The sequence below is a fragment of the Urocitellus parryii genome, unplaced genomic scaffold (assembly GCF_045843805.1).
Source record: "Urocitellus parryii isolate mUroPar1 unplaced genomic scaffold, mUroPar1.hap1 Scaffold_163, whole genome shotgun sequence".
Classification (NCBI taxonomy): Eukaryota; Metazoa; Chordata; class Mammalia; order Rodentia; family Sciuridae; genus Urocitellus; species Urocitellus parryii.
Window position 1 is genome coordinate 64,116 of NW_027552143.1, and position 16,009 is coordinate 80,124.

At 35.3% G+C, this 16,009-nt stretch overlaps 1 pseudogene; it reads left to right on the forward strand.

Annotated features, from left to right (window-relative positions):
* Positions 1-584: 584 nt before the first annotated feature.
* The window catches only part of LOC144251713 (Golgi apparatus membrane protein TVP23 homolog B-like), a 55,640-nt pseudogene continuing 40,215 nt past the window's right edge, over positions 585-16,009 (forward strand).

Genomic DNA, 16,009 nt, shown 5'->3' on the forward strand with positions numbered 1-16,009 from the left:
TCACAGGTCAAAAAGAAGTTATTTGGGCCCAGGCTCTGCCCAGGGGCTCATCAGCCCAGAAAGCAGAAATCATTGCTGTGACACAGGCATTGAGATGGGCAAAAGGAAATTGGGTGAATATCTACACAGACAGCATTATGCCTTTGCTACGGCACATGTGCATGGACAAATATATAAACAAAGGGGACTTCTAACCTCAGATGGCAAGACCATCAAAAATAAACAAGAAATTCTTGAACTACTGGAGGCAATTTTGTTACCAGACAAATTGGCTATTATCCACTGGCCTGGACACCGCAAAGACGATAGTCCTCAGACCCAGGGTAACAACCTGGCAGATCAAACAACCAGGGAAATAGCTCTTGGAGAGCCAAAATACCAAGCTGTCCTAGAACTCTCCAATTATCCAAAATTTCCAGTTAAATTTTGGGAAGAGGCCCCGTCATATACTACAGAAGAAATAAACTCATACTCCTCAATGGGGGCCCAGCAAAACTGTCATGGCTGGTGGACCCTCCCAGATAAAAAAAATCTGCATACCTAAGCTACTAGGGAGAAAATGGTTAACTAATCTTCATCAAGCCATGCATTTATCCCCCAAGAAGATGTCAGAATTGATCTCACCCTATGTCTGGCTACCAGGACATCGAGAGATGCTTCAAGATATCTCAAATCGATGCATGACATGTGCACAGGTAAACGCTAAAAGGAACCAACTTCCACAAGGAAACAGGAGTCAAGGTACTGTACCTCGTGAATTTTGGGAACTAGACTTCACTGAAATTAAACCTGGACTATATGGATATAAATACTTGTTAGTCTTTGTTGATACTGTCTCAGGCTGGGTAGAGGCTTTTCCAACCCGGACGGAAACAGCAGAAATAGTAGTTAAAAAGCTAATAACTGAGATTGTTCCTAGACTTGGCCTCCCTCTAATTTTGGGGTCTGACAATGGCCCGGCCTTCACAGCCAAATTATCTTGATTGATTTCAAAGGCCCTTAATATAAACTGGAAATTACACTGTATGTATTATCCTCAAAGCTCAGGGAAAGTAGAAAGGATGAACAGAACATTGAAGGAAACACTGACTAAATTAATTCTTGAGACTGGTGGTAACTGGCTTGATCTCCTGCCTTTTGCCCTGCTGAGGGCTCGTTGTACTCCTTATTGGGAAAAATTTACCCCTTATGAAATAATTTATGGGTGGCCACCGCCTGTGGTTCCCAGAATACATCTAGATCTGCTGGGAGACATTCCAGTCTCAGAGGCACTTAAAGGGTTACAACTAATCATGGATAAGATCTTTCCTCAGGTCCAGGCTGCTCAACCCATCAGACACAGATTGCCTGATCATTCATTCCAGCCTGGAGATGCTGTGCTGATAAGACAGTTAAAAACCAACAGTCTTGAACCCAGGTGGAAAGGCCCTTACATCGTGATTCTCCGCACTCCCACTGCCCTCAAAGTTGCTGGCATTCCTGCATGGATTCACCATTCACAGCTTAAGAAGGCACCTGCAGAACCCACTGGAGGAGAATCAAGCAACCAAAGGTGGAAAGTGACTAAACGTGGACCCTTTAAAATTAAAATTTCTAAGGGTTAATGTTTTGTCATTAACTTCTCATTTTTTCCTTGTCATTGTAAACATTATGCTAATGTTTTTCACTTGTTGTAATATATATGTATTCTTGGGTTTTAGCTATGCCAGTTTCAACGAACCTTGCACCCCTTCTGTAGCCCAGGTAGGACCTGCCATTGCAGGATCCCCACTAATATTAAATTGCACTTACTCCTGTCAGGATCCAATAATTGGCCCTATCAGATGGTATAAAGATAACCAAGAAGTTTTTAGTCAGGTGTTCAGGGAGGGACCATGGAAAAACCTCACAGATCAGTCCCAAAGAGGTAATATAAACTTTGGAATCTATAAATACTCAGCTCACCCACGAGATTCAGGGCAAAATTCCTGTGTTAAGCTTAAAAAGGGAGCCCTGGTGGATACTGTATCTTCAAGTGCCACTTTAAATGTGGATGTTTCTGTGAGCCCCCTAGATTCTGTAAATAACCAGAACTTCTGGCTACAATTGGCTGTTGATACTATGAACAAAAGTTCCTTCTGCATACAAGAAGGAAGCTCAGTCCATCAATTGTTAGCTAATGGGCCTGTCTATAAAATATGATGACTATGTTAAGGTGACTGGGGATAGAGTTACACAGCAAAACTGGCCTGTGTCTCATACAGAGTCAGCCTTGCCGGCTTCACTAATTGTCCATAAACATTGTCTATGCATAGACTGCACCCTTCCTCAATCCCCACCAAATTGTTCTATTGAACAATATATCTCCCTACCCAATGGCAAACGACTTCCTACAGAATGGGTTTTTCTCTGTAATAAGACAACCTTCCAAGCGTTGCCTACCAATTTCTCTGGAATCTGCTCTGTTGGGAGGATTTTTCCTTTACTGCCATCCCTGGCATCTTCCCACCGAGTTATCCGAAGTCTGCCCCCCAATTGCAATGACAATGTAATCCTCCTGGATCCACTAGACATTGCAATTGCAGCAGCTTTCATTCTACCAGTCCCGGGACTAATGGTAGGAATTCATAGAGAAATCACTAAATTAGCCTGTAGTTTTAGCAAAACAGCTAACCTTACAGCACAAGTTCAAGCAGAAATTAATCAAGAGATGAAGGAACTCTGAACCTCAGTACTACAAAATAGAGCAGCTACTGACTTTCTGCTACTGAAACATCATTTGGGCTGCCAACAATTCCCAGGCATGTGCTGTTTTAATATTACTGACTATTCTAATGTTATTCAACAACAGATAGATGAAACGAAAAAGGAAATAAACAAGATTCAAATGGACAACTTTTGGCCAGACCTAAAAAACTGGTTTCCATGGTTAACTTCTCTTGCAGGTCCTATAATTTGTATTCTTCTCCTATTAGTTATTGTCCCATGCATTATTAACTATGTGCTCAGGTTTATAGGGCTACAACTCAATTCTGTTATGTACCACCGACATTATTAACATATGTTGCTGACATTACTGGTTGCTCCCTATCAAAGATTTGAAAGGGACACATCAGAAAAGGGGGGAATGAAATACCTAGCCTAGTTACCTCATTAGATTAGAAGCCAGCTTGTCACAAGTTATGAAGGATTCATTTCTGTTTTCTGTAAAAATATCAGGATGTCTGTATGGCCTGGCCATTAGTTGATGTTGTAAAGCTGATTGGAATGCCTGCCCGTGCCCTGAACTCACCCAGGTCCGGTTTTCCCTGACCATATAACAACCCTTTCCTAAACCTTAGTGATGCCTCATAAATTCTGGCCCTCCCTGGCCAGATAATGACCCTCTCTGAGTCTCTAAGATCTCCATAAATTCTGATGCCAGGGTCAGCAAAAATGTAAACTTGTGTTATGCTCTTCAGAATGTTATTATCTGTAACCCCCCCTTTGTGTAACTTTTTGGGCTATAAAACTGGGCCACAAAGAAGCCTCGGGGCTGTCCTTGGCTTCCCCGATTTTGAGGGGCAAGGCAGCCCGGCCTGTCGAAATAATAAGCTTGCTTTAATTTGATTTTAATTGGAGTCAGTGGTCTTTTCTTACGTCGTGGTCTAACACTTCCTCTATAACTTTGCTGTTTGGGTCTTTTAGTCAGAGCAGTGAAGAATCTGAATAAAATAAATTAGTACCAAGAAGAGGAGTCACTGCTGTGACTAACCTCACCATATGGTTCAGAAGCTTTAGGAGCTCTTTTGAAATTGGTGTAAGAAATTTTGAGATGCTCAACAGTGCAAGCTGAAAATGGTTTAAACTGTTGTAAGCAGAACTTAGTGGCCAATTCTTGTGGGAGCTCAGAAGACCAGAATGCCAATGGGACCAAGAACAGTGAAGACAGGGCTTGAGAGGGCTCAGAGGAGGATACTATTGGTAAGTGGGCTAGAGGCCATTAATGTTATATTCTGGCTGAGAAGTTGTCTGCCTTTTGCTTATGTCCTGAGGCTTTCTGTGAGGCTGATTTTAAAAGTGATACCCATCTTAAACTGGCAGAAGAAATGTCTAGGCAGCACAGAATTCAGGAAGTTGCATGGATATTGTTGGTGGCTTTTAGCCAAGTTTATTTCGACATTCAGAAGCAGAAAGCAGAACAAATTTGAAAAACATGAACTTGAAAGATGGGAATAAAACTGGGACCAAGGAAGTTGCAGTTTTTAAAAACTTTACCATTACTAATGAAATGCTAAAGACTTTGCCCAAAGACAATAAAAAAGATGGCTTGAGGGCATCTCAGGAGATAGCAAGACCACACCCAACTCAGGCCCAAGGGAGTAAAAGTGAAAATTCTCTTGGAGACCAATGGGGAATCTTTCTTCTTCTTTTTTTTTTTTAAAGAGAGAGGGAGAGAGAGAGAGAATTGTAATATTTATTTTTTAGTTTTCGGCAGACACAACATCTTTGTTTGTATGTGGTGCTAAGGATCGAACACGGATCGCAGGCCAGGTGAGCACGCTACTGCTTGAGCCACATCCTCAGCCCTGGGGCATCCTTCTTGCACAACGGGGCCTAGAAAGTTTTTTCAACATGCTTCCACCAGACACACTGAGGCTGTTGCATCCAAGGTGTCTGAAGGCTTTACCACTTATTGATTTGAATGGCAATAGACATTGGCACCAACCATGTGGTGCTGGTTCTGCAGGAATGCAGGATGCTAGAATTAGATGGTCATAGAAATTTCCACCAAGATTTCAAAGGAAGGCCTGGGAGACCAGGCAAAGTGCAGCAGGGTTGGAGTCCATGCAGGCAGCCCCTTAGAGGGCAAAGTGTGGAAGTGTGAGACCCCCAAGATTAATAAATGCCAGTAATGTGGGACACCATCCTTAAAAAGCTGCAGGAATCATGCAGAGACAAGCCAACAGAAAGCCACTTGGCTACAAACCACAAGGCCACAGGGGCAGATCTACACAAGCCCTTTGGAGAGAACATCATGATACTATGAGCTCCAGATGCCAGTCACAGAACTACAGAACATGTTTTCCCAGGTGGATTTCAGTCTTTGTTCTTATCTCTTCTTTCTATGCCCCTATTTTTCTGAATGAAAATGTTTGCTCTGTACCATTATATATTAGATACTTGTAAATTGCTTTTAATTTTATGGGAGCTCAAAATGCAACATTGCCTTAACTTTGGACTTGAACTTTGAGCAATATTGGAACTGTTGAAACTATGGGGACTCTTAGGAATGAATTAAGTATTCATGTATAAAACAATGCAAAAAGTTTCAGAGATTGGGTTGTAAGAGTCTTAACACAAATCAGTAAATTAATCACCTCATGGGATTGTTTGAGTGGTAACTGAAGGCTGGTGAGGTGTGGCTGGAGAACTTGGGGCATTGGAAACATGTCTTTGGGGATATATTTGTATCTGGCAAGTGGAGATCTCTTTCTCAGTCTCTGATTTCTGATCATCATAAGAGCTGCTTTCCTCCACCACACTCTTCAACCATGAGGTCCTGCCTCATCCTGAAAGACAAGGAATGGATCCAGCTGTCTGTGGACTGATAACTCTGAAACTGTGAGCCTCCAAATGAACTTTTCCTCTTTTACAATTGTGCTTTTAGTGACAGCAATGAAAAAAGCTGACTAAAACAAGAGGGCTCTATTTTGTTAGTCTTGGATATGACATGTAGAAGTCATATTAGTTATCAAAGGCCACATAGTTATCAAAAGCCATTATATAAGTTTATATGTCACAGTTTATATGTTCTATTAATATTAAAGGCTACATGGCAGATATTATGTAATTTTTAGAGGCCAAAAGTATGGATATTATGTTAATATTAAAGGCCACAGGCAGCTATTGGTTTTTTATTCTATAATGTGTATATCACATTAGTATTAAAAGCAGCAATTATATTGTTTTATAAGCCACAGTATGAATATTATATTAACATTAAAGCCATGTGGCAGCTAATATATTAGTTTTAGAGCAAAAGTATGGGTAGTATGTTAATATTAAAGGTCTCAGGTCAATTGTTATATTAGTTTTAGAGGTTAAAGGATGGCTTTCATATTGAAGTGCACAGTACAGTTATTATATTAATTTTCAATGCTATAGTGTGGATAAAATATTAGTACTGAAGGCCACAATGAAGATATAAAATTAGTTTTAGATGCAATACTATGGATATTCCTGTAACATAAAAAGTGACAGAGAAGCTATTGTATAAATTGTAGAAAGTATAGTATAGACTTTATAATAATATTAAAGGCTAGAGGGCATCAAATCTATTAGTAACAGATTCTACACTATGGACATCAGATTAGTCTTTAGCACCACTGCATAGCTATTTTATTAGTTTTATGTGCTACATGTGGAAAATATGTTAGTATTAAGGCAATAAGACAACTATTATATTGGTATTACATGCTTCACTATGGATATCAAATTAATAATAAGGCCACAAATCAGCTACTACATTCATTTTAGATGCTATGTATGGATATTATATTAGAGTTAAAAGCCACAGTGCAGCTATGATATCTGGTTTTGATACTGTGCTAAGAACATAGTAACAAGGGACAAGGCTGTATTACATTAGTTGTATATGCTCTAGTATGGATATTATATTACTATTAAAGGCCATTGGACAAATATTATGTCAGGTTTAGATGATACAGTATGCATATTAGTTTTTGATGCTATAATACCTATTTATGATACTAATATCCTATTAGCTTTAAAAGCCACAGTACAGATATTATATTAATTTTAGATACTAAATAAAAATGTTACATGAATATTAATATATTAGTATCAGATGCTACACTATGAATAGTACAAATAAAAAATTTGCAGCTATCATTTAGTTTTAGATATTCTAGCAGGATATCAAAGTAATATTAAAGGACACAGGATTAACTATTATATTAGCTTTAGATACTATGTAATAAATATTATATTAGTATTACTTGCCACAGGTCAAGTATTATATTCATTTCAGATGCCATGGTATTAATATTAAATTCATGCCAAGGCCTCAGTGCAGCCTTTGCATTAGTTGTAGATGCTATTTTATGGGCATCATATTAGCATGAAAGCAACATTGAGGCAATTACATTGGTTCTGGAGGCCACACTGTGGATATCATATTAATGTTAAAGGCCATAGAAAATGTATTTGGATATTATGTTAATAATAAAGGAAAGAGGTCAGTGATTTAATTAGTTTTAGTTGCTATAGTATCTACATCATATTAACATGAAAGTTCACAGAGCAGCTATAATGTCAGTATTAGACACTCTACTAAAGATGGTATATTAATGTTAAAAGCCACAGGGGACTAGTATATCAATTTTAATGCTATTGTATAGATACCATGTTGATATTAAAGATCATAGGGCAGCTATCATATTAGTATTAGATACTATCGTATAGATATTATATTATAATTAAAGGTCACAGGGCATTTGTTACATTAGCTTTAAAATCTATAATACCTATATTATATAAATTGTAAATGTCATAGAAAAACTATGATATTAGTTGTGGATACTATGGTATGAATATCGTGTTAGTAGTAAAGGCCATGAGACAGCCATTATATTAGATTATAGGCCACAGTGTATGTATTATATTAATATTAAAGGCCACATGGCTGCTACTATGTTAGTTTTGTTGGCCAAATAATGCATATTATATTAATATTAAATGCTACAGGGCAGTTGTTATTTTAGTTTTATGGCTAAAGTATGGATATCATTTTCATATTAGGGTTAGATGGCAACAGGCCATTTTTATATTGGTTTTAGAAGCTGTAATAAGGATATCATATTAATATTAAAGACCAAAGAACAAACAATATATTAGCTATAGAAGCTATAATATAGATAACATAATAGTCTTTAAGGCTACAGGGCAGATATTTTATTAGTTCCAGCTGCCACAGTATTGATACTGTATTAGTATTGAAGGTAACTGAACAGCCATTATATTCATGTTAGTGCCACACTATGGATATCATATTAGTATAAAAGGCCACAGCACAGCACTTACATCAGTTTTATATGCTACAATATGAATATCATGTTAGTATTAAATGCCACAAGGCAGCTATTATATTAAGTTTTGATGCTATAATTATAGATGTATTAGTCATGAAGGCCACAGAGCACCTATTATATCAGTTTTAGATGCTACAGTTTAGATACTGGATTAGTATTAAAAGGACACAAGGCAGCTATTATTTCAGCTTTGGAGGCCACCATATGGATATCATGTTAATATTAAACCCACAGCAAATCTATCAGTTTTTGATGTTCTTATATGGATACCATATCAGCATTAAATGCCACAGGCAGCTATCACATGAGTTTTATATGCTATAATATGAATATCATATGAGTACTAAAGGCCATAAGGCAGCTGTTCTTTCAGTTTTAGATGCTATAGTATTAATATCTTATTATTATAGGCCACAGGGCAGCTAATATATTAGTTTTATATGCTACTTTAGTATTAAAGGTCACATACCAGATATTACGAAGATTTAGTTGCTATTTTATGGATGCCATATTAGTACTAAGAGCACAGGAAAGGGAGTATGTTAGTTTTAAGATTCTGTAGTAGGAATGCTACATTGATATTGAAGGTCAGAAGAGATCTATTATATTTGTGTATGGATATAATATTAATATAGAAGGCCACAGGCAAGTTATTCTATTGTTAGAAGAAGTCACAATATGTATGTATGTATATTAATATATTAATAATATTAAAGGCCACAAGAAAGCTATCTTATTAGTTTAAGATATTATATTATAGAGGCTGGGTTTGCAGCTCAGTGGTAGAGCACTTTCCTAGCACATGTGCAGCACTGGGTTTGATCCTCAGCACCACATAAAAATAAATAAATAAAACAAAGGTCTTGTGTTCATCTACAACTAAGAAAAATATTTTAAAATTTAAAAGATGTTATAGTATGGATTTGCATTAATAATAAGGGCAACAGGGCAGATATTATATTAGTATTAGTTGTAGTAGTACGGACATTACATTAATATTAATCGTCACAGGCAGGTATTATATTCATATTTGATGATTTACTATGCATATTAGATTAGTATGCAAAACTAATGGGCAATTATTGTATCAGTTTGAGACACTATAGTATGATCATTTATAGTAATATTAAAGGCCCCAGGGTAGATATTATATTGGGTACAGATACAGTTGTATGGAATATATATAATATATATAGTATATATATATTATATTTACAATATTATTGCATTAATATTAATGGCCAACAGGCAGGTTTTATATTAATTTTATGTGCCATAGTATAAATATCAATTAGTAATGAATCCACTGGGTACTTATTATATTAGTATTTGATTCACTAATATAGAATGTCATATTAATATTAAAAGCCACAGGACATATATTAGTTTAAGATGCTATTTAGTTTAAGATGTTCAATTAATACTAAAATTCACAGACCATCTATTATATTAGTTTAAAATGATATACTAAGGATATTACTTTAGTATTGAAAACTCAGGGTATCTATATTATAATTTGAGCTCAATAATGAATATCATTTACCACAAAAAACTACATGGGCTATTACATTAGTTTTCAAAGCTATAATAAGGATTTATATTAACATTAAAGGCCACAGGGCAGCTATTAATTTTGCATGCTATAGTATGGATATTATTGAGTATTAAAGACATAGAACAACTATTAAATTAGTTTTATATGTTATAGAATTGATATTACATCGAATTTAAAGGCCACAGAGCAGGTATTATATTTATTTTAGATGCTATTATATAAATATTATATTACTGTTAAGAGCATCTAAATATGAGTATGGGTATCATATTAGGATCAAAAGCCATAGAGAAACTATAATATTAGTTTTAAATGCTATAATATGGATATTATATTAGAACTAAAGGGCTCAGGGCAGCTATTTTATCACTCTAAGATGAAAAGAGTATGGTATTACATTAATATTAAATACCCCAGTACTACTTGTATTAATTTTAGATGACACAATTTATAACATTCTAGTATTAGATTTCACAAGGGATTTATCGTATTATTTTAGATGCTATGGTGGGTACCATATAAGCACTAAAGGCCATAGTGAGCAATTATATTTGCTTTATTTTATTTTAAGATATAGAGATAGAATTTTTCAATATTTATTTTTTAGTTCTCAGCGGACACACCATCTTTATTTTATTTCATGTGGTGCTGAGGATTGAACCCAGTGCCCCGCGCATGCCAGGCAAGCACGTTACTGCTTGAGCCACATCCCCAGCCCATTAGCTTTATGTTTTATATTATGAATAACATGTGAATACTAAATGCCGCAGGGCAGCTTTCATGTTAGTTTTAGATGTTATATGATGGATATTGTATTACAATTAAAGGCTACTGTAGAGGAATTATATTAGTTTTAAAGATGATATTATAGCTATAATATTAATATTAAACTATTAAACTGCATAGGTCAGTTATTTTATTAGTTTTAGATGCTACATTATGAATATTAGTGTCACAAGGTCACAGGGCAGGTATTATTTCAGATTTAGAGGCCACAATATTGATATTATACTAATAACCACAGGAAGCTATTTTATTAATTTTAGATGCTATATTACAGAAATTAGTATTAAGGACCAGATGGCAGATATTAGATTTAGATGATCTCTAGTGTGTATGTCATATTAATATTAAATGTTATAAGGCAACTATTATATCAGCTTCAGATGGTAGAGTTTGGGCATCATATAACTTAAGGCAATTAAGCAGATATTGTTAATTTTAGATGCTATTTACAGATATCATACTAGTACTAAAAGCCACAGATCACCCATTTTATATTAGCATTTGGTGCTATACTGTGGATATATATTAATATTGAAGGTCACATGACAGCCATTCTATTAGTATTAGGGGCCACAGTATATTTATTTTATTAATATTAATATCTACAAAAAGTTAGTTTAGGTGTGAGATACTATGGATTTTACATTAATTACAAAGACCATATTGTAACTATTACATTACTTTTAGATGCTGTTTTAAGGATACCATATTAGAATTAAAGCCCATAGAGCAAAGATTATGTCAGTTTTAGATGTTTTAGGATAGATATTATATTAGTATGAAAGAAGACAGGACAGCTATTATATTCATTTCAGATGCTATATAATATGGTCATTATTATTAAAAGCTTTTTGGCAACTATTAGGTTAATTTTTGATGCCATAATATGCATATCCTGTTAGAATTAAAGGCCACAAGGCAGTTATTATATTCAATTTTTATGTTATAATCTGGATATTTTATTAGTACTAATGTCCTCAGGGAACTTATTACAATAATTTGAGATATTATAGTGAGGATAAAATAATAATACTAAATCTCTAGGTAGCTAATATATCAATTTTCAATGCTATCATATAATATTAGTATTCAAGGTCATGGGGTGGCTAATATAACAGTTTTACATGCTATAAGATAGATATGATATTAGTGTTAAAGGCCACAATGAAGTTACTTCATCAGTATTACCTAATAATGTGGATAATATATTAGTATTAAAAGATACAGGGCAAATATTATATCAGTTTTAAATATTATAGTAAGAATATCATATTAGCATTAAAGGCCACACGGGACAGCTCTTACATCAGTTCTGGATGCTCTAGAATAGATATGATAGTAGTATTAAAGGCCACAATACAATTATTGTGCTAATTTAAATTACTACTGTGTGTATATTTTATGAGTATTAAAGGTCACCAGATGCTTTTCTATCAATTTTAGATGTGAAAGTAAAGATATTATTTTAATATTAAAAGCCACATGGAAGCTACTATATTAGTCTTATAGGTATTATATAGATGTTATATCAATATTACATGTCACAAGGTAGCTATTATATTCATTTTATATGTTCTAGTTTCGATGTTATATTAAAATGTAAGAGCATATGAATACCATATTAGTGTTAAAGGGCATAAAGCAGATATTATATGAATTTTAGGTAAAATTTTATGGATATCATATTTAGTTCTAATGGTACTAATGAAAAATATTATATTAATGTTGGATGTTATAATACAAATATCATAGTAGTATTCAAAGCCACAGGACAGCTATTATATTCGTTTTAGATACTATAGTATGGATATTATATTAATATTAAAGACCATAATGGAGCTATTATAATAGCTTTTGAGCCAGAGTATGGGTATAATACTAATATTAAATATACCATTTTAGTTATTATATCAGCTTTAGATGCCACAATATGGATATTATATTAAAGTTCACAGGGGAGTTATTATATCAGTTTTGGTTCCATAGTACAGATAATAATATATTTGTATTAAAAGACCACAAGGCAGCTGTTATTTCACTTTTAGAGGCCACATGATTGATATTATATTCATATTAAAGGCCATAGGACAGCTATTATATTAGTTGTAGTTACTATACTATGAATATCATCATAGTATTAAAGGACATAGTGCAGGTATTATATCAGTTTTGGATGCTATAGTATTGACATCATAATAGTATTAAACTAATTTTGGATACTCTACTATGGATATTATATTAGTACAAAGAGCCAAAAGGCCACTATTATATTATTTCTGGATAGTGTAGTATTATTTTAGTTAGGTTTTTTACCATTGTATCTCAAGGTTCTGACAAGAACATTTTTAGAGAATGAAAATTTTATTTGGCACTCACAGTTTCCAAGGTTTCAGCCCATAAAAGGCCAACTCCATCCTTGTGGAGGAGGAAAGCCACTCAGAATGTGGCAAACAGGAAGCAGATACAGAGCTCTGCTCATCAGGAACAAATACACCTCAAAAGAATGCCCCCAGTGAAACACCTCCTCCAGCCACACACTACCTTACTACAGTTTTCACCCACTTAAACCCTCAGTGGATTAATGGATTGATTGGGTTAAGGCTTTCATAACCCAATCATTTCATGTCTGAACTTTCTTGCATTTTCTTACACATGACATTTTGAGTGACATCTCATATCTAAACCATAATATTCTGCTCCCAGCCCTCAAAAGTTCATGCTCATCTCACAATGCAAAATACATTGATTCCATTGCCAAGAGTCTAGATGTTCTTCAGTTTCAGAATTCCCCAAAACTCCAATTCCAAAGTCTCTTCTGAGATTCGAAACAAAATCACAGTGTGAAAACCCCTGTAAAAATCAATACACACACACACACACACACACACACACACACACACACATACATTCAATATATAATGGCACAGAGTAAACATTTCCATTCTACAAGGGAGAATTAGGGGCATAGACAGAAGGGACGGGACAAAAGAAGACCAAAATCCAGCTGGGCAAACAAAACCTGTATTTTCACATCTAGCATCTGAGGCATATGGCATTGTGATATTCAATCCTGAGTGCCTGGGTAGCTCCACTCCTATGGTTTTGTTAGTAGCAGTCTATGTGGCCTCTTCTTGGCCTGTCTCTGCTCAATTCCTTAAGTTTCCTTGGCAGATGTTCCATGATACTGGTATCACTTAATCTCAGAGATCTCCAATGCAGTTTCAGCTTCCTTCTTATTAATTCATTCATCAACCTCTCAGGGGCTACCTGCAGAGACTCCAACCCTGTTACACTTTGCCTGGTCTCCCAAGTTTTCCTTTGACATCTCCATGGATGCCTCCATGACCCCCTTAGTCCAGCATCTTTCAACCCTACAGAACCAGCACCACATGGTTGATGCCAAGTTCCCACCATCTCAAGCAGTAGTCAAGCCACCTGAGACCATGGTTTCAGCAGCCTGGAGGTGCCTGAGCCTCTAAGCATGGTGAAACAACTTCCTAGGCCCCCTTGTGCAAACAAGATGGGGATGGTCTTGCAGATTCCTGAGATGCCTTCAGGCCAACTTTCCTATTGTCTCTGAGTAAAATATTTAGCATCTCTTTTGTGGTTCTAATTTCTTTAACAACCACAACTGCCTTAGCCTCAGTTTGCCTCACACTTCTCTTGCAAAACTGCAAGTAATTCAAATCTCCACTGCTTTATGATCCTGATTATTACAGTAAACATGGCCAAAAGTTGCCAGCAATATTTTTGTCATTGCCTAAATGCTTTGCTGCCTTGAAATTACCACCCACCAGATTACTTACACTATCACCTTTAAATTCAGCCTCCCAGAAAGTCTCAGAACAAAACAAAATATACAGAACTTCTTAGCCAAAATTTAACAAGAATGGCCTCTCATCCTATTTCCAATACAGTTTTCTTCTCCTGAAACCTCACAAGTCCAGTCTTTACTATCTGTACTCCAATCAGCATTACAGACTTCTGGGCTCCCACCAGAACCCCCCATTAAAATCCACCTACAACATTCTAAAGATTCAGCTTGCATCTCTAAACTTTTCAAAATTTCTTCCCCCAAAAAGCAGCTTCCAAGGCTTCTGAACCCCATGTGACCATGTGCTGTTATTCAGAGCAATTAATCCACTCTAGGTATCACCTTGTATTTTAGTTAGCTTTTTCTGCCACTATGATGAAAAGACCAGATAAGAAAAACTTTAGAGGAGGAAAAGTTTATTGGGTGTTCATAGTTTCAGATGCCTCAGTCCGAATATGACCAACTGCATTCTTCTTGGCCCAAGGTAATGCAAACATGATCATGGCCAAAGGGTATGAAAGAAGCTGCTCAGGGCATGGCAAAGAAGAAGAAAGAGATCCCTGCTCACCAAGAACAAAACATAAACCCCAAAGGCATGTCCCAATGACCCATCTCTCCAGTCACACCCTAAATTAACACCCATCCTAAATTAATAGCCTCTGGTTAAAAACCACTTAATCCCAATGTGTGAGTTAATGCACTAATTAGGTTAAGGCTCTCATAACCAAATCTTTTGACATCTCAACTTTTTTTCCATTGTCTTAAACAAGGGTTTTTTGGGAATTTCATATCTAAACTATAACAGGTATGAAAGGCCAAAGTTTGTCTACTACTATTAGATGCTGTAGTAATGGATATCATATTAAAGATAACAGGGCAGCATAGATGTTATGATGGAGACTATATTAGTATTAAAGGTCACAGGGCAGATAATACATCAGTTTTAGATAACAGTATGCCTATTATGAGTGCTAAAGGCCACACTACAGATATTATATTAATATAAGATGCCATAGTATGAATAACATATTCATATTAATTGCCACATGGCAACTATCATATTATATTCAATGCTCTAGTATGGATATCATATTAGTATTGGAGGTCAGGGAAACTACTGTGTCACTTTTAGGTTCTCTAGTGTGGTCATCGTATTAGGATTAAAGACAATAAGGCAGCTATTATATTAATTTTAGAGCCCACATGATAAATAGAACATAAACTTAAATGCCACAGGGCAGCTATAGTATGATTATCATAATAGTATTAAAAGCCACAGGGCAGCTACTATATCAATTTTAGGTGATATATATTGGTATCACATTAGTATTAGTTTGAAATACTCAAATATGGATATCATATTTATATTGAAGGCCACAGGAAACTATTATAGCAATTTTAGATGATATAATAAGAATATCATAGTATTAAAGACCACAGCTCAGATATTTTATTAGTTTTAGATGCAATAGCATGTATATTCCATTAATATTCAAAGCCACATAGAAGCTATAGTATCAGTTTTAGAACAAATAGCCTGGATACTGTATTAGTATCAAAGGCCATAGGGAGCTATTATATTAACAAGTTATATTAGTCTTGAAGCCAAAGTTTCGCTATTATAATAGTATAAGATGTTATGTTATTATTATTACCTTAATTCAAAGGCCACTGGGCAGCTCTTATGTTAGTTTTAAATGTTATACAATGGAAATATATACTAGTAAGAAAGCCCATAGTGCAGCTCTTTGCAGCTCTTATATTACTGTTGGATGCTGCACT